This window comes from Macaca mulatta, chromosome 14 (genome assembly GCF_049350105.2).
Source record: "Macaca mulatta isolate MMU2019108-1 chromosome 14, T2T-MMU8v2.0, whole genome shotgun sequence".
Taxonomy (NCBI): domain Eukaryota; kingdom Metazoa; phylum Chordata; class Mammalia; order Primates; family Cercopithecidae; genus Macaca; species Macaca mulatta.
In genome coordinates, this window is record NC_133419.1 from 57,470,591 (window position 1) to 57,489,775 (window position 19,185).

The window sequence follows — 19,185 nt, forward strand, 5'->3', positions numbered from 1 at the left end:
TTTAAAGGCCAACCTGAGCATGTCACTTGTCTGCTGACAAGGCTCTTTCCACTGCTCCTCATTCCAAAGGATATAAACCAAGCTCTTCCATGAGGCTTGTGAGGCTGCAGGACCTGCCGCCTGACCCCTCTCCTGCCTTGCTCTGCTGTCTCCCCTCCAGACTGGCTTTGCTCCAGCCACTTCTAAACTCCCAGCAGATCTCCCCATAAAACTTTCTCATCTCCTGCCTCAGCACACACCCTCTTGTCTCTTCAGATCAAGGCTTTTCCAAGTGTGCCCTTGGGTACCTGCTTCACCATCCCCTAGCATACTGTCGACTCCTGGGCACCACCCTGCCCGGACCTGCCAAAAGAGAATCTCTGCATTTTTAACACAGATCTGTGGATGCTGCACACTAAATGTTGAGAGGCACTGTTCCACTGAGCAGCTCCTCTTGTCCCAGTCTCCCTCCTGCCTCAGCTGGGCATTTCCTTCCTTTTGGCCCCTGTACTCTCCAGGGTGTGACTAATTGTGACTGGATGTCTCCTCTGCTGGGCTATGAGCTCCATACAGGCAGTGACCATGTCTTCTTCCTCTGACCTGTAAATCCCTGAGCCTGGTACAGAGAAGGGATCAATGAACGGGAGCCCCAGTGCCCCTGGTCGGGAGGAGGTCAAGCTGATCTAGTGATAAGCCACAGTTTGTCTGGAAATCTGAGACACTGCTCCCAGGGTCTTTGCAAGTTACACCTGTCCCTCTACCCCACCCTACCTCACCCTCTGCACAGTAAGGAGATGTGTTGGGACTAAGTGTAATGGAGGGCCTACGGGGTGTTAACAGTGACATTTAACAACAAGCTCTCCAGAAAATGTCTGCATGCATAGACTCAATAAGTGCACTCTAAATTTTACTGACACAAAGGATGTATACCACATAATTTACGAATACTAATGAAATATCCAATATTCTTTATTGTAAATTCCATATAGCCAGATGATTGTCCCAGAAATCAACCCGCTCAATGAGTTTCGCCTAACTCTTTATCTGTAGCCAACCTATGGTTGCAATGACAAATTACTGTAGTTCCAACTTAATGTTGCTTGATATTTTCATTTATGCTAACAAGTAAGTTGAAAGTGAAACAACAAAGACATGTCAGAACTTCACTCCTTCACTGGTGGTCTGAGTGATTTCTTTGCTGAATAGGTTAATAGTTTGGGGACACTGGAAAAATCTTTGTTTTCTGCTATTCACCATGGAGCAGCTATAAACATGATACCCTTTAAAATTTAATCTGCATTAGTAATATTTTTCCCATCACTTTCTTACGTCTAGACAATCAACAAAACAATAAATCTGGTCTTAATGTGCAGCACCTGTTGACTTCCCTGGTCTGGCCACCCTCGCCGTGGCCAATCTGTGATGTGACTGAGCACAGAGGTGGGAGGAGATGCTCAGCAGTGCACAGTCATGTGGCAGTTCCACCCCACAGATACAACAGACAGGTGCAGGGACAGGCAGTAAAATGAATAGGAGGTGGTGAGTTTTCAGTGTATTACCTTTGTAAACATACTTTATTTAACGTTAAATTTATACCGCTTCTTTTTTTTTTTTTTTTAATTTTTGAAAGAGAGGGTCTTGCTCTGTAGCCCAGGCTGGAGTGCAGTGGTGTGATCTGGGCTCACTGTGGCCTTGACCTCCTAGGCTCAAGTGATCCTCTGACCTCAGCCTCCTGAGTAGCTGGGACTATAGGCATGTACCACCATGCCCGGCTAACTTTTGTATTTTTTTGTAGAGATGGGGGTCTCAGCATGTTGCCCAGGCTGGTCTCAAACTCCTGACCTCAAGCAATCCTCCTGCCTCGGCCTCCCAAAGTGCTGGTGTGGCAGGCCAGGTGTCACTAATGCAGGCCTCCGTAACAGCTGTTTCAGTGCTGACCGACTGGTGAAGTTCAATATTAAAAGCTGACAGAAGCAGTGCCCTTACACAAAGGCTGGAATGGAACAAAAGCCTAGCGAGAGTTTTGCCTTAAAGCATGACAGAATAATGAAGGAATTCTTAAAGGACCTGCTTAAGATTAAACAAGTTTTATTGGGGGTCTGAAGAAACTCCCCAAACCTCCGTGACTTAGCAGGGGACAAGATAAGGGTAATCACCCCTGGCACCTGGACCCATTTAGATTAAGTACATTACTGAGGCTCCAGAGGAAGGTCTTCAGGACTCAAATCTTAGTTATAGATGAAAAGAAGTTAATCACTTATGTCTTTGGATGAATGCACACTTACACGCAGACATATAGTTTAGAAGGTATATAAGCTCTGGAAAACTTTGTAATTTTGAGTTGGTCTGGCAATAATTTCCAGGCCTTCTCCCTGTAACCAGTTATAGAAATAAAAATTCCCTTCTCTCCCAGTTCATCTGCATCTGGTTATTGGGCCTTGAGAATAAGCAGCCCACCCTCAGTTTGGTCCAGGAACATTGGGATTACAGGCGCGAGTCACTGTGCCTGGCCAGTTTGATTCTTAATAACAGCTATGTTTAGCAACGGGCTTACAAACATCTTCCTTTACTGCGCAATTGATTCTCATAAGCCGTTTCTGGGCCAGTTCCAGGACAGTCACCCTAAAGAATTGAATGGGACCCCCCATTACTGCCATTACTCAGAGGGCCAGTCCCCTCCCCAGCCCTCTAGAGCCTAGCTTGCGAGCTGCCAGAGGGATCCTGAGAGTCTAACAGTCCCTGCTATGTGACCCAGCCAGCTTGTTTCCACTCTATGGGCCTCAGGTTCCTCAACTTTGAGGGGGAAAATGGCGCCTCCTAACTCGTGAGGTGTGGAGAGAATGAAATGCCCGCTTGCCCTTCCCCCACACACCTGGCCTACATACTGTAGTTCATTCCCATCACTGCCCCCACACCTTATCTGAGACACACCATGCACTTGTTTTGGGGACATGCCTGCACACCCCTCACCCTCCCAAACTGCATCACACACAATAACATGGCACCCCCTATACCACCCAGAGACAAGCTGACCTGTAGACAGCTGCCTCCCACTCATCACCTCAGACACTCCACAGACAGATTTTCCTCCAGCTCTGCCTCACACACAGCCACCTACATATCCAAACCATACCCCACAAAGGCTCCCATGTGCATATGTACCCGAAATTCCTTCGTGTACTTTGTACTCACATGTACTGCGCCAAATACCTTTTCCCTACCCCCAGGCATTTCACACAGAAATGGATGCCCCACCCTGCCCGCCACAACCCACTGACACTCCCGACGTTCCCCCGCCTATCCCTGCCAGCATGAGCATGCACACCACACACATGTGCCCATCATTTAGCTATACTTCTCTCCAAACTCACACGTCACAGCACACACTCACGCCACCCCTACGCAGAGGCATTCCCATATGGTCCTCACACACTCAAGGCATTCCCATATGGCCCCACATTCTAGGACAGGAGACCCCAGCCAGCCCTCTGAGCCCATGCCCTAGATTAAGGAGCAGTGAGGGGCATCCTGGTAGCATGAGGTGGGAAAGCTAGGGTGCACTTCCTCACGGTGACAGCTTGCTTCCCTGGAAGTCAGGCCCTGGCTTGAGGTGCAGGGAGGACTTCAGAGACCTGAGAAGGGATAGGACCAGACTGCTGGCTAAACACCTCCGTGTTCTCCAGACCCAGCCTCAGGCGGCTCCAGCAGCCAGCTCCTACCTGCTTTCCCCAGTACCCTCAACCCAAACAAGGACGCCCATCTGCTTCTGGAAGCTCCTCCCACGCCCTGTGACAGCAGGACTCTTGGGGGCTTGAGGGCCTTGCCCAGGCTGCAGTGAACACTGAGCCCAGGCTCCCCTGGTCACAGGGAGGGATCAGAAAGCACAGGGCCCTGAGCGGAGGGGCTGGTGGGAAAGTGAGCAGGGAGGCCAGGGCTCCCGCTTCCAACTCCACAGGGGCTATCAGGACTCCAAGGTGGTGCCCCTTTCCTATGCCTTGCTAGACTGAAGCGGTGGCATACGCACACACTGTCCTTGGCTGTTCCAACCCTCAGCTCCACCTGAAGGTTGGACCCTATCCTGTCCCCTAATCATTATCCTGTACCCTCGCCCTGTCCTTGCCCTCACCCCCAGCCCATCAACAGCAGAGCTGAGTCCTGGGGTGAGGGGCCTCGGTCTGTCTGCTCCCATCACCTAGCGTCTGTGTGGCCTGGGTAAGGGCCTCCCTCCTGGACCCCCCCATCATCTGAGCAAGGAGGAGCCTGTGTGCAGCAGACGCTGGGTGGGCTCTGGGGCCCATGATGGGCAGATACCAGCATATCTGTCTAGGTGGTCCCAGCACACTCTAAAAGCAGCCTCAGGCCAGACCGGGTCCTGATGGGCACAGGGAAGCCATCTCAGGGGTACACACCTTCTTACAGTGCCACCCAGCAATAATCCAGAGTAATGGCTGAGGCCTTAGAGAGCAATGGTGAGGTATGCATCACCCACTTCAGAAAGCTCACTATCTTGTATTCTCCTCCCACCTCTCTCTCTCTCACACACATGCACACACACAGGCCACTCCAGACTGATCCTACCAGGCTGGTGCAGCCTGTCCTCTCTAGACTCTACATCCTGGTCCTTGCAGAAGATGCTGCCTTCAGATTTCCATGGCAACAACAGACAGCTGCCCTGACTGATGAGTTACAGTAAACCCTCTCTTCTCTGTCTAGCTGAGGGGGTTTCCAGGGGAGACAGGCTGAGCATCTAGGCCTGGGCTCCAGACTTGGGTTAGTAACGACAGAGTAACTCTAGGACAGGCCAGCCTCCACACCCTACCCCTTGCCCAAACCCACCTGCTTTTCACCTTCTGGTCCTTTGAGAGACTGTTTAATATGGTAGAGAATAAGCCATGTAAGCACCAAGGCTGTGCTGAGCTACTCTACCATCCCTTTAGCCAGATGTGCCACATGCCTCCCAGTGACACTTATACAGGCACATACACCCATGTACATGTATGAACACAGGTACAGTACACACAGGAACATGTACACAATATTCACACAAAGTGGAAATCTCCATGGCTGCAGAATACCACGCGTGCATGCATGCTGACACATATATGGAGGAACACATACACACACACATATGCCAGGACACACATCTAGGTGTACACATAGATATGCCAGAACAGACATTCAGGCTGGGAGATGACATGGCATGCAGGTGAGGACACGTCTACAGGCTCAGACATATCCATTCCAATTGATGGAAATGGACGTGGACCCACAACCATTCCCTACTCCCACGTGCGCTTGCTCGCTCTCTCTCGCTTGCTCACGCTCTCTCTCTCTCTCTCCAGCCCTTGCCCCTGCCAGACTCAAGGAGGGCCATGTGGAAAGTCAGAGGACCATAAAAGAGTCAAACCTTTAAGAAAGGGCTGTAATCAAAGATACAAATGAGACTGTACACATCTGAATCTTACTACATTTCTAGACTAATAAATTAAAAATCTCAACACAATGGACTTTCTAGAAAATATAAATCTCTAAACTTAAAAAGAAGTAGAAAAGTTGATTAGATTAATAACCATGGAAGAAACTGGAAATGTTGCTAAAAAGCTCCAGACAAGAAACGTGCCAGACCAAGATGAATTTGGGGACAAGTATTTCAATTTTTTTTTGTTGTTGTTGAAACAGAGTCTCACTCTGTCACCCAGGCTGGAGTGCAGTGGCACGATCTCAGCTCACTGCAAGCTCCGCCTCCCGGGTTCATGCCATTCTCCTGCCTCAGCCTACCAAGTAGCTGGGACTACAGGTGCCCACCACCACGCCTAGCTAATTTTTTTGTATTTTTAGTAGAGACGGGGTTTCACCCTGTTTGCCAGGATGGTCTCCATCTCCTGACCTCGTGATCTGCCTGTCTTGGCCTCCCAAAGTGCTGGGATTACAGGCGCGAGCCACCACGCCTGGCCAAGTATTTCAAACTTTTAAAAACAGACAATTATTGAGTTAGAGGAATCACTCAGCAATACACAAAAAAAGATGAGATGCAACCAACTAATTTTGCAAGGTTAATCAAACCCTGATATAAAAATCTGACTCCCCAGATACCTAAAACTCCACTACTTAACAGCCTTACTTATTAAAAATATATTTAGCATTCTAAATAAAAGATTAACAAATCAAACCTAGAAGTAAGTTGAATGAAAAATATAACATGCACCATATAGAGCTCATTCCATTTCCAGAAACGGAAAGATGGTTTATATATGAGCAACCCTATTTATATAATATATCACATTAATAAGTCTAACGATAAATGTCGTAAGTTTTTAACAGATACCAAAACGGTCTTGGATAAAAGTCACCACTCATTTCTGGTTAAAAGAAATTTATTAGTAAACTAGGAACAGAAGTATAGTTGACAGGATAAAGAATATAACTAAACATTGTTTTATAAGTTCTAGCCAATGCAATAATTTATTTTTTCACATAATTATTAAAGAAGATAAATTGATCATTATTTGCATATCCAACTGTCTACCCAGCAAAATCTAAGAAAATTAACTGAAAAACTATTAGAATTAATAAATAGGTCAGTGGCATTGATTAATACAGAATAACTATCCATAAATAAGTGGCTTTTCTACATATCAGAAACATCCAATTTAAAAATATAATTAAAAAGGTCCGGTCGGGCGCAGCGGCTCACGCCTGTAATCCCAGCACTTTGGGAGGGCAAGGTGGCCGGATCATGAGGTCAGGAGATCGAGACCATCCTGGCTAACACGGTGAAACCCCATCTCTACTACAAATACAAAAACAAAAAATTAGCGGGGAGTGGTGGTGGGTACCTGTAGTCCCAGCTACATGGGAGGCTGAGGCAGGAGAATGGCATGAACTCAGGAGGCAGAGCTTGCAGTAAGCCAAGATTGCGCCACTGCATTCCAGCCTGGGAGACAGAGCGAGACTCCATCTCAAAAAAAAAAAAAAAGAAAGAAAAGAAGAAGGAGAAGGAGAGGGAGAGGGAGAGGGAGAGGGAGAAAAGAAGAAAGGTCCTATTCACACAAGCAGTAGAAAAAATAACCTATCTAGGGAAACTTCACAAGAAATGCCTTGGACATACATGAAAACAAACTACAATTCTATTAATAACAAAGCAACAATTTTACTTATATTAACACCCTTAATAAAAGGAGATGCTTCCCCTGTTCCTGTATGGAACTGCAATTTTGTCAAATAAATTGACAGGTGTGATTCCATTCTAATCATAAATGCAGTAGATTTTTTTTCACCTGGACAAATTTATTCCAAAATTCATCTGGAAAAATAAGCCAATTTTCCAAGTTAGCCAAAACAATTTTGTAACTGTAAAAGAATGAGGAGGCATTTACCATGTCAGTTATCAAACTGTGCTATGAATCTCCAATAATTCATCTGTACTAGGAATCTATACCAAAAACAGTGGTATTGACGTGAGAATGACCAATGGACCAATGCAGTACAGAAATAATTCCATGTATATAGAGGAAATTGGTTTACAATAAAGGTGGGCTTTCAAAACACTGAAGAAACATTGGATTATTTAGTAAGTGGCTTAGAGATCAACTTGCCATCCATTTGGGGCAAATAAAGTTATATCCCTATTTTACATCCCATACAAAAACAAATAACAGAGGATTAAAGGTTTATTATAAAAAAGAAAACTGTAAGTAGAACATGTTAGAGAGTATTCTTCTAGTTATGTGCAGGGAGTGGGGGAGTTTTTCTAAGCATGTTCCTAAATCCAGAAGCCATAAAGGTTTATTAGGTAAAAATCACCATCTTCTATATGGCAAGAGACACTGCAATTGAACTGAGTGCCAAGGTGGCAAATATGCAGTGAGGGTGGCCCTTCAGATACTGTGGGGAGAGAATGGATTGACACCCTTTCTGAAAAGAAATGTGATAATATGAATGTATCAAAGAACTTTAAAGAGATTCATTCTTTTTGAGCTATTAATTTCATTTCTCTGAAGCTAGTCTAAGAAAGTGATCATAAGAGTATAGAGATTTATGTACAAATATATTCATCACTGAGAATTTAGAAATTATGGAAATAACCAAAATAAAGGAATGATTAAATTTCAACAAATCCACAAAAGAGCTATTATATAGCCACTAAAAAGAGTATTTGTCCAATAATATTTAACAATATGGGAAAGTATGTTACACGAAAAATTTAGATGACAAAACAGTTTACACAACGTCGTTAGGATATAGGCACACGCAAACATACATAATTGCCATTTGTGAACAAACTTATACTACACATTTTTTTCAGATAACACCTGAGATCCTTTTCAAAGTAGCACCTAAGAATTTAAGCCCATTTTTTTCAGTAACAGAGCAAAACACAAAACAAATAAAAGAAACAACTTCATTTTCAGCATCCACTCTCAGATGCTCACAACTGCACTCCTTGGGCTCCCCTCCTGACGGTTCCCAGTGGAACAACTAGTCCTGGCCATTAGCTACTTGAAAGCTTCCTGTCTTACCTTGACTTTAAGCTTTCCCTCTGTTTTAATGGTCCTACTAGTCTTTCTTTGGAGAATATGTGTGCCAATTATCTCATAAGATTACATCCCCCAAAAGGATGCAATTTTATTGTGGAACCAGTAAAAGTTAAGAGGTTAGCAAAAGCATAGGAAGAAAGAGCTAAGAGACAGAAGAGCAGAAAACACATTTTCTTTAAGATATTCTAGTTAGATGTCACTTATTTTTAAGATGATAGACTTCGCTGAAGGGAAAAATAAAATAGTACTTTAACCAGGACATTTTACTTATGGAAAGCTTTTTGGCCTTATTCACTTTTTCAAAAAAATGAATTAAGGATTACCAGGAGTGGGTGCATAAGTAAAAGATTAAAAAGAAGTACATGAATGAAAAGATGCTCAACTTCATTATATTCACCTGGAAAATGTAAAGTAAAACCACAAGACCACAGGCAACACACTCACCAGAACAGCTAAAATAAAAAGACAGAGAAGACCAAGTATTGGTGGAGATATGGAACAGCTGGGATTCATATATTGCTGATGAAAGTGTACTGGTACAACCACTCTGGAAAACTTTGGCAGCATCCACTAGAATGGAACATAAGATTCAGCAGTTCCACTCTTAGGTACGTACCTCATGGAAACACATAGACACATACACCAAAAGATGTGTACAAGAATGCTCATAGCAGCACTATTCCTAATTGCCAAATACTTTAAACTTCCCAAATGCCTATGAACAGTAGAATGCATATACAAACTACAATTCACACATTCGAATACTATACAGCAATAATAAATGAACTAGTGTATAACTACATGCCTGACATACATGCATCTTGCAAATTAATACTGAACAAAATAAACCAGCCTCAAAGAGTAGATAATAAATTATCCCACTTATATAAATGTCAAACATAGGCAAAATTAATCTATGATGCTAATAGTCGGGATCACTACTTTGGGAGGGTGCATTTATCAGGAAAGGGCTCAACGCCGGCTTCTAGGGTGCTGGCAATGTTGTGTTTCTTGGTCCAGGTAGTGTTAACATGACTGTCTGTGTTCAGCTGTGCAAATTCATCATAAGCTGTCCACTTAGAATTTGTGTATTTCCATGTATACTATATATACCTCAATTAAAAATTTAAAGATGAAAATTAATCAAAATGTCAGTAGGAATTACCTCTGGGTGCTGGGGCTACAGGTCATCTTATTTTTCTTTCTTATATTGTTTTATGTATTCCAAATTCACTACAATGAATATGTAGTGATTACATACATATTTTGTTATGGTTATATAATAAAATTACATAACAATAAAATTACACAATAAAATTAATGTTATTTTATTTTATGTGTATGTGTATGTGTGTGTGTGTATATGTATATATACACCACATAATGCCACCATGGTTCTAAAAGGTGCTGTGAAGGTGGCCTGGGCAATAAGCCACTACTTCTTTTCCTGAGGAGTATCCATTGTCTCTTTCCTGGGCCTGGGCCAGTGGTTCTCAAATCTGCCTAGACATCAGAATCACCTGGAGAGCTATTTAAAATTCAGATTCTTGGGCCCTACTCTCAGTGACTCTGATTTAGTTGGTCTAGGATGGCCTCCAATATGGCACCCTTCAAGTTCTAAAATAGCAGGACGACACACCACAAGGTCTGAGCTGTGGAAGCCTCAGCTCTTCCTGCTGGATGGGGGTTGGGAGAACCTGTCTGGGGCACTGAAAGTCCCTCTTGGGTTAAGCTGTGAAATGAAGACTATGCCATAGGGTTTGGTAGCTTCCTAGAAGGGTAAGAGTTTGGAAAGCCCAAGGTAGACCATGCTTTGGGCTGATTACAGAAGAGAGGATGGCAAAGCAGGTAAGAGCACAAATATGGAGTCAAATAGACTTGGGTTCAAATCCTGCTCTGCAGTAAGCTCTCTGTCTTTGAGGTTAACCACTTTGAGCCTTAGCTATACCATGGGAATTCACAGGGATTCTCATATCTCTTTGACAGAATTATGACTATTAAATATGATAATTTATGTAAAACAATACAGAGTCTGGCATGCAGTAATGTCAAATGATATATGCTATATGTAATATTATCATACTTAATTGCATATATTTAATCTTACATATAATTACATAACATTACATGTTATATAGAGAAATATATTAATTGATATTGAGTACGAATAGTCCAAATTATGGAAAGTCTGATGCTCTGATGATTGTTTTAAAAAATACAGCCTTCAGCCAGGCATAGTGGCTCATGCCTGTAATTGCAGTACTTTAGGAGGCCAAGTTGGGAGGATTGCTTGAGACCAGAAGTTCTAGACTGGCCTCGGCAACATAATGAGGCCCTGTCTCCACAAAAAAGAAAAAAAAATTAGCTGGGTCTGGCAGCATATTCCTACAGTCCCAGGTACTCAGTAGACTGAGGTGAGAGGATCCCTTTTTGTGGACACTTTAAATTAAAACATTCATTCACTTATTCATTCATTCATCAAACCTTTGAAAGCTTACTGTGACCTCAGGCAATTTAACCACTCTGTGTCTAATTTTTCATCTGCGAAATGAGAATGATAACAGTACTCACCTCATAGGGTTACTGTGACTATTAAATGAGTTAATATGTTTAAATGGCCTAGAATCATGTGTGGTATAAGTCCTCAACATACGTTAGCTATTATTATTCATTTGAAAATTATTTATTGAATGCTCACTGTGTACATTCACTGTAGGCTGAGGACACAACAATGAAAGAAAAAAAAAAAGACACGGTCCTGCCTTCACGGTGCTTGTAATCAAATGACAGTAAAAGATATAAATAATTATTAAAATGGATGAGCAAATGGGACCTTTTCTAGCAGAGTTATATTGCATGTGGCATGTCACAGTCATCAAAGACCTTCATCACATCCTTTTTTCAAGAAATATGTCCTGGGATGCATCAGCCTCTTTGTGACACAGTTTCTAAGCCACATGCAGGAGATGGCCCAGCCACCCCAAGGACCCTCCCTGGGGCTCAGGCTCCACTCAGGTTTGGATGATTCATCAGGGCTCCCTTTGAAACAAAAGGTATAAATGTAGCAACGGCAAGATCCTTAGGTTAGCCCCTGTGCAGTAAAGCAGGGAGGCAGCACAAACTCTCAAGCTCAACACTGAATCTAGGAGGAAGACCCTGCTGCACGGAGCCCTTCTGCTATTGGGACTCCAGGCCACTCGAGGGCATTTGGCCTTGGATCTCATTTCCACCAGCCATGGCTCCACACCTCCATTCCTTCATCCAGTGCACTTATAATGAGTATCTATTCTGTGCATGGCTCTCCACTGAGGGTACTGAGCCAAGTGAGACATGTTCTTACCCTCAGACAGATCACAGCCCAGTAGCAGATTTGGATAGAATCATGATTGATGTAAATTTACTAAGGCTTGTGATAAAGTTTAGCACTGCATATGATTGAGAACATCTGAGTAGGCTTCCTGGAGGAGGTGATACCAAGTCTTGAAGGCCGATGAGAAGTTTACCAGGTGAAGACAGCGAAGAGCACTACAAATGGAAGGAGCTACAGGTGAAACCCAGAAATGGAAAAGAGTACATGAGTTTGGAGAGCTGGTGCAGCTGGCAGTGGGGAGAGGCAGGAGAGGAGACAATGCTGGAGAATGTAACAGGAACCAGATAGTAAAGAGCCTTTTGTCTCCACTAAGAATGCAGGGCTCTGTGCTAAAGCTTCAGAGCAAGCTTGTCCACCCTGCAGCCTGCAGTCTGCACATGGCCCAGAATGGCTGAGTGAGGCCCAACACAAATTTGTAAACTTTCTTAAAATATTATGAAATTTTTTTGCAAATTTTAAAAAAGTGAAGCAGCTGTCGTTAGTGCTAGTGTATTTTATGTGTGGCCCAAGACAATTTTTCTTCTTCCAATGTGGCCCAGGGAAGCCCAAAATTTGGACACCCCTGCTTTAGAGAATCCACTGAAATACATTAAGTGGGGGATGATATGATCCTATCTATGCTTTGGAAAAGTGACTCTGGCTTCAGTGTGGCCCATGGCTTGGAGTAAGATAGGCTGGAGGCAAAGAGGCAGTTTGCAGGCTGCTATATGGTCACTTAGACTGAACACTGTGAGGACCTAGGTGATCTGGTGGCCAGAGAGAAAGAAAGAGATGCACAGATTTGGGACTAACAAAGAATACGAAACCGAAAGGATTTTATCTAAATATCAGGGAATGGTGAAGAAGAGGTCATGGTGGCCTTTAAGATTTGGGGCTGGGTTTTCCCCAGGAGACAGGAAATAGAAGATGAGGGACAGGTTGGTGAGAGAAGATGTTAGTTTGGATGCATTGAGTTGGAGGGGTCTGTGTGATATCCAGTTGGGAATGTAGGGTAAGCACTTAAAATGGTGAGCCTAAAACTAAGGAGAGACTTCTGCCTTCAGTCACAATGGAGTAACAGGGCCTAGATTTACGTCTCTGCCTTAACATTTAAAAACCAGGTGAAACAGATGAAACAACAGTCAGACATTGGACAAAAGGCGGTGCAAGACAATGATCCAGAGGAAAGAAAACAAATAAAGTGAGCCCCGCCAGTGCCCTGATTATTCCCTGGAAAGAGTTTCCACAAGCAAGAGCTAGAGAGTGAGAGAGGAAGAGACTGAGAAAGAGAAGGAGGGATGGAGGGAGGGGAGGGAGAGAATGCACGAATGTGCTTCGGAGGCCTGTAGAGGGCTGCCCTCATCTCTGGCTGAGTACTGCACATGCATGTGAGAAAATGACCCAAGGCTGGGAAATGAACCACAGAGAGAAGTAAGCAGAGCAATCTCAGAAATTCACAGAAGGCTGGAAATACCCTGTGTTCCTACCAGTCCAAGTAGAAAGACCTCCTAATACACAGAACATCAGATCAGGGAGGGTCCTCAGAAGAGCACTCTTTAGTAGTGAGGCCAACTTAGCCCTCAGCCAAGGGCTGCTCTGGACCTGCCCTAACAAAGCCTAAAAGAAAACCCCAGAAGGATCCAACTGATTCCAAGTACAGGTTGAATATCCCTTATCCAAAATGCCTGGGACCAGAAGTGTTTCAGATTTTGGACTTTTTCAAATTTTGGAATCTTTGTATTATACTTACTTGTTCAGCATCCCTAATTTGAAATGCTCCAATGAGCCCTTCCTTTGAGCATCATTTGACTCTCAAAAAGTTTCAGATTTTGGAGTGTTTCAGGTTTCAGATATTCGGGATACTCAACCTGTAACTTAATTGTTTGTCAGAACAAAGCCCAGCATTAACTATTAAAGGATAAAACAAAGCCCAACGTTGTAAAATCTAAAACATTTATCATCTAATCAAAAATTACCCAGGCATTCAAAAAAGGAGGAGAAGAAGATGCATAACTAGAAGAAAAATCAATCACCAGTGCACACAATAAGAAATATATATTTGATCTTTGTCCCCAGTTCTTGACACAGAGCTTCTAAAACCCTTGGAAATTCTTGCATAATAGGAACATCTTTTTTATTCTCAATAAGCCACTTTCAACCATACCTGAGTTTATTCTAATGAGATGACTCTTGGTGGGCTTCTAGATAGCTTAATGATGGGGGCTGGCTGCCAGAGAAACCAACCATGTGATTAGAGGATTAGAACTTGCTGCTCGCCCCTACGCCACTGGGGAAAGGAGAAGGGCTACAGATTGAGTTCACTCACCAATGGTCAATGATTTAATCAACTGTACCTATCTAACAGGACCCCCATAAAACCCTAAATGACAGGGTTTGGAGAGTTCCTGGCAGGTAAACATATCAGGGTGCTGGGGAGGTGGCACACCTGGAGAAGTCATGGAAACTCCACGCCATTGCATACCTTGCCCTAGGCGTCTCTTCCATTTGGCCATTCCTAAGTTGTATCCTTTATAATAAATCAGTAAAGAGTAAATAAAGTGCTTTCTTGAGTTCTGTGAGCCATTCTAGCAAATGTTCATACCTGAGAAGGGGTCCTAGGAGCCCCCAATTTATAGCTGGTTGGCCAGAAGTACAGGTGACAACCTGGGACTTATGAAATGGGGGAAGTCTTGCAGGACTGAACCCTTAATCTGTGGGGTCTGCAATAACTAATTATTATAATTAGTAACAGAATCAAATTAAATTGCTGAACCCTCAGTTGGCATCCAGAGAGTCGCCAAATTGGTTGTTGGTGTGGAAAGAAACCACACATTTAGTGTTAGAAGTGTTGTGGGTAAAAACACTACAAGTAGGAGGATACCTAGAAATGACACAGATGACAGAATTAGCAGACATAAATGTTAAAAGAGCTATTATAAACTTACTCCATGTAAAGAAGGTAGAGGAAAATATGACTATGATGAGGACAGAAATGAAAGATATAATTAAGATGCAAGTCAAGCTTCGAGATGAAAAACATAGTATCTAAAATAAAATATATACTTTATGGAATTAGACACTGCAAAGAAAAGATTTGTAAATTCAAAGGTATAGGTAGAAATATTTCAAAATAAAACACAAACAATACTGAAAAATGAAAACCACAGTATCAATGAACTCTGGAACAACATTAAGCAAATTAACACACATAATTGGCGTTTCAGGGGAAAAGGCAGAAAAAAATAGAAGAAATAATGCCCAATGTTTTTTCAAATATAATGAGCACCATATACTCAAATATCCAAGAAACTCAAAAGACATTCAGTGGAAGAAACATGAAGAAAACTATACCAAGACATCACATAATCATTTGTTGAAAGCCAACGATAAAGAGAAAATCTTAAGAGCAGCCAGAAAAAGGGCGGTGGGGCGGATGCTCATTCTAGACAAATGTATTCAGCATTGTACTGGAGGTTTTAGCCAAGATGATTAGGCAAGAAAATGAAACAAAAGGCATCCAGATTAGAAAGGAACAAGTAAAACTATCTCTACTCATACAAGACATAATATTGTGTAATGAAAATCTAAGTTATCCACTAAAACATCATTGTAACTAATAAACAAGTTCAGCAAGTTTGCAGGATACAAGATCATTACACAAAATCAGTTATACACAGTTCTATACACTTGCATTAAGAAAACAATTCAATTTACAAAAGCATCAAGAAGAATAAAACACTGAGGAATAAACTTTTAAAAAGAAGTGCAGTATTATACACTGAAAACTACAAACTTCTTTGAAAGAAATTAAAGATGACCTAAATAATAAATAAGAAGATATCCTGTGCATACGGATCAAAAGACTATTAAGATGGCAATACTCTCCAGACTGATCTACAGATTGAATCCAATCTCCATTAGAATACTGGCTGGCTTCTTTGTGGAAATTGACAAGCTGATCCTAAAATAAGTAAGAAAAAATTAAGGGATACAGAATAGCCAAACAATCTTGAAAAAGAACAAAGGTAGAGAACTCATCCTGATCTCAAAACTTACCACAAAGCTCCAGTAATCAAGGTAATGTGGTATTGGTATAAAGATAGACATATAGGTCAATGCAGTGGAATTGAGAGCACAGAAATAAACTTGCATTTACAGTCAACTGATTTACAACAGGATAGCAAGACCATTAAATGACGGTAAAACGTTTTTTTCACCAAATGGTGCTGGGACAACTGAATATCCATATTCAAATGAATGAGTTAGGACCCCTACCTCACACCAATAACAAAATTAACTCAAAATGAATCAAAGACCTAAATGAAAGAGCCAAAACTATAAAGCTCTTAGAAGAAAACATAGGCAGAAATCTTCGTTAAGAAATCTTATGGTTTCTCACATGTGACACCAAAAGCACAAGCAACAAAAGGAAACTAGATAAATTAGACTTCATAAAAATGTAAAATATTTGTGTTGCAAAGGACACCATCAAGAAAGTGAAGACAACCACAGAAAAGAATAAAATATCTGCAAACCATATATCTGATAAGCATCTTGTTTGTACCTAGAATATGTAAAGCATGCTTCAACTCAATAATAAAAAGGCAACCCAATTTAAAAAATGGACAAGAGATATGAATAGACATTTTTCCAAGGAAGATATACAAATGGTCCATAAGCACATTGTTCGTCATCATTAGTCATCAGCGAAATGTAAGCCAAAACCACAATGAGATACTACTTCATACTTACTAGGATGACTATACTTAAAATTACAGATAATAACATGTATTGGCAAGAATGTGAAAAAACTCTGAGACTCTCATATACTGCTGGTGGGGATGTAAAATGCAGCAACCACTTGGGAAAACAGTCTGACAGTTCCTCAAAAGGTTGAACATAGATCCTAGGCATATACCCAAGGAGTGAAAACATATGTCCATATAAAAACTTGGTCACAAGAGTTTATATGAGCATTATGTATAATAGCTAAAATGTGGAAACATCCAAACATTCATCAATTGATGAATGGATAAAGAAAATGTGGTATACCCATACAATTGAATATTATTCAGCAATAAAAAGAAATGAAGTATTGATAAATGCTATGACATAGATGAACCTAGAAAATATTATACTAAGGAAAGAAGTCAGTTACAAAAGACCACAAATTATGTGATTCAATTTATATGAAATGTCCAGAATAGGCAAAACTATAAAGACAGAAAATAGATTAGTGGCTGTCTAAGGCTGGGGGGCGTAGGAAAAGGGCGAGACTGCAAATGGGCATGGGTTTTCATTGGGGACAGTAATGGAAATGTTCTAAAATAGATTGTAGTGATGGTCATACAACTTAAAACCATTGAACTGTACACTATAAACAGGCAACTTGTATGGTATATTAATTATATCCCAATAAGGGGGTAATGTGAGAGCTTTGAAATAGTTGTGGAGGAACTGGAGCAGGCCCAGGTCACAGGACTGCTGGGCATTGCTGGGGGCTCGCTGGAGGCCGCAGACCATGAATTTGGACTAATGTCAATTCATGAAGGACTAAAGAAAGCAAGCAGTTACCATGTTCTAAGGTTGAGGTAGGAGACTAAGAGGCCAGGTGGTGAATGGTGGGCAGAAGTGACAAGCAGCAGATCTCAGATAGAATAGGAACAAGAGTTGATTCAGAGTGAGGAGAAAAACTAGGGCTCAAGGGCCTGAGGTCTCTATGAACAGACATGGTGGAGGTATGGGAGATAGAATGCATAAGAGGTACATTCTGAAGATTAGGATTTCACAGGTGGAACAGTTTCAAACGATCCCAAGATGCCAAGTAATGAGTAGATGAAATGGAGATTACATTCTTCAACAAGTTGAAGACAACAAGCCAAGGTTATCTTGCTTTGCTATATCCCTAAGTGGCTGGATCATTAACTGTGCCATTGATTATGACTATCCCAAACCTACGGAGATAGGGTCCTATGAGTCAGCCCTCAACCCCAAAGATGCCTGGCTCCTCATCTCCCTACTTACAGCCCTGTGTCACCATGGGGGAAACATCATGCTTGCTGGCACCATCTTGAACTGTGCAGTTTTACCTGATATTAAGGGATACTGGCAGAGCCTTTCAACAGGGAAGAACCTTTCAACATGAAGTAGAGAGATACCAAACCTGAGAAATGAGTCAGCCCAGAAACCCAGTATAGCCAAGAGTCCCTGCCAGGCAGCCATCAGCTGTAGACACACAGTTCACACTATGCTCAGAACTTCCATTCACATAAGGCAAGGTCATGGCCAAAGGACTACTCACTCCTGAGAAGCCCCTTGACTCCCACACAGTGATGCTGGTTCCCTCTCCTGCAGTACAGAGAAAGAACCATGAGCAGGGGGCCTGTGTTCTAGTTCTGAGTCTACCACAAACTTGCAGTGTGACCTTGGTTCAGAACCTGAGGCCTGTTTTGCCTGTTACACAAGGGGTTGGATGTAGGATCTCAAAAATTTCTTGCAGCCTTGACAGTGGGTTCAGGAAGGAGGGTGTCATCAACTTACATCACTCAAAATACACCAGCTGCACACGACAAATGAGCTGAAGTCTCAAGCCTCATTAACAGTCATCACAGCAGAGTCACCCCTCTGGGGTTCACAACTTGCACCCCTCCTCCTCCTACTGCTCCTTCCCAAGAGCCTGTGAAGTAGGCTCAAGTGATACACCCTCCCCCACACCACTGTCTTTCTCTGCATGAGATTTTCTTTAGGCTAAAAAGTCAACCTGGTTTGAGGCCATGTGTAGAAAAGGAGAGCAATGAGGTCCCTGCCATGAAAGCCTTACCCAAGACCCCTGGCTCTACACAGAGCATCCCTTTAGGGCACCATCATCACAAACCCCATCAGAAACCCAGAACTGACATCTGAGGAGGCAAAGCAGAGCCCCAGGTGCTCCCTGTTTCTCTGGCCTGGTTCCTTGGAAGGACAGGCAGACTTCCCAGGTGTTGGGGACACTCAGCAGACACTCTGCAGCTGGGGACAGGATCCTGTCATTTTGCCTCATCTGTACACAGGACAGCACCCCCTCCTTCACAGGGCAGTTATGACCATCCCATGGGCCAAGAAACATATCCTTGGGACCCCAACATGTGTAAACAACAAATGAGGTCCTGGTTAGGAGCCTTAGGCAAGACCCACCTCCTGACATTAGAAAGCAGGCTTGGGACGGCACCCCTGGGGCAGGGCATCTCCACATCTGGGTGTTTGGGCAATGGGAGGGCAGAGGGGCTGGAGGCTCTGCCACCATGATTCCCTCTGTGGTCCTAAGCTATGGTGCGACCACAT

General features: G+C 42.7%; 1 protein-coding gene across 4 annotated transcripts in view; it reads right to left on the minus strand.

The window, feature by feature from the left end:
• TUB (TUB bipartite transcription factor) overlaps window positions 1-19,185 on the minus strand; it is an 87,801-nt gene that overhangs the window by 46,450 nt on the left and 22,166 nt on the right. The gene's annotated exons all lie outside the window — the stretch shown is intronic.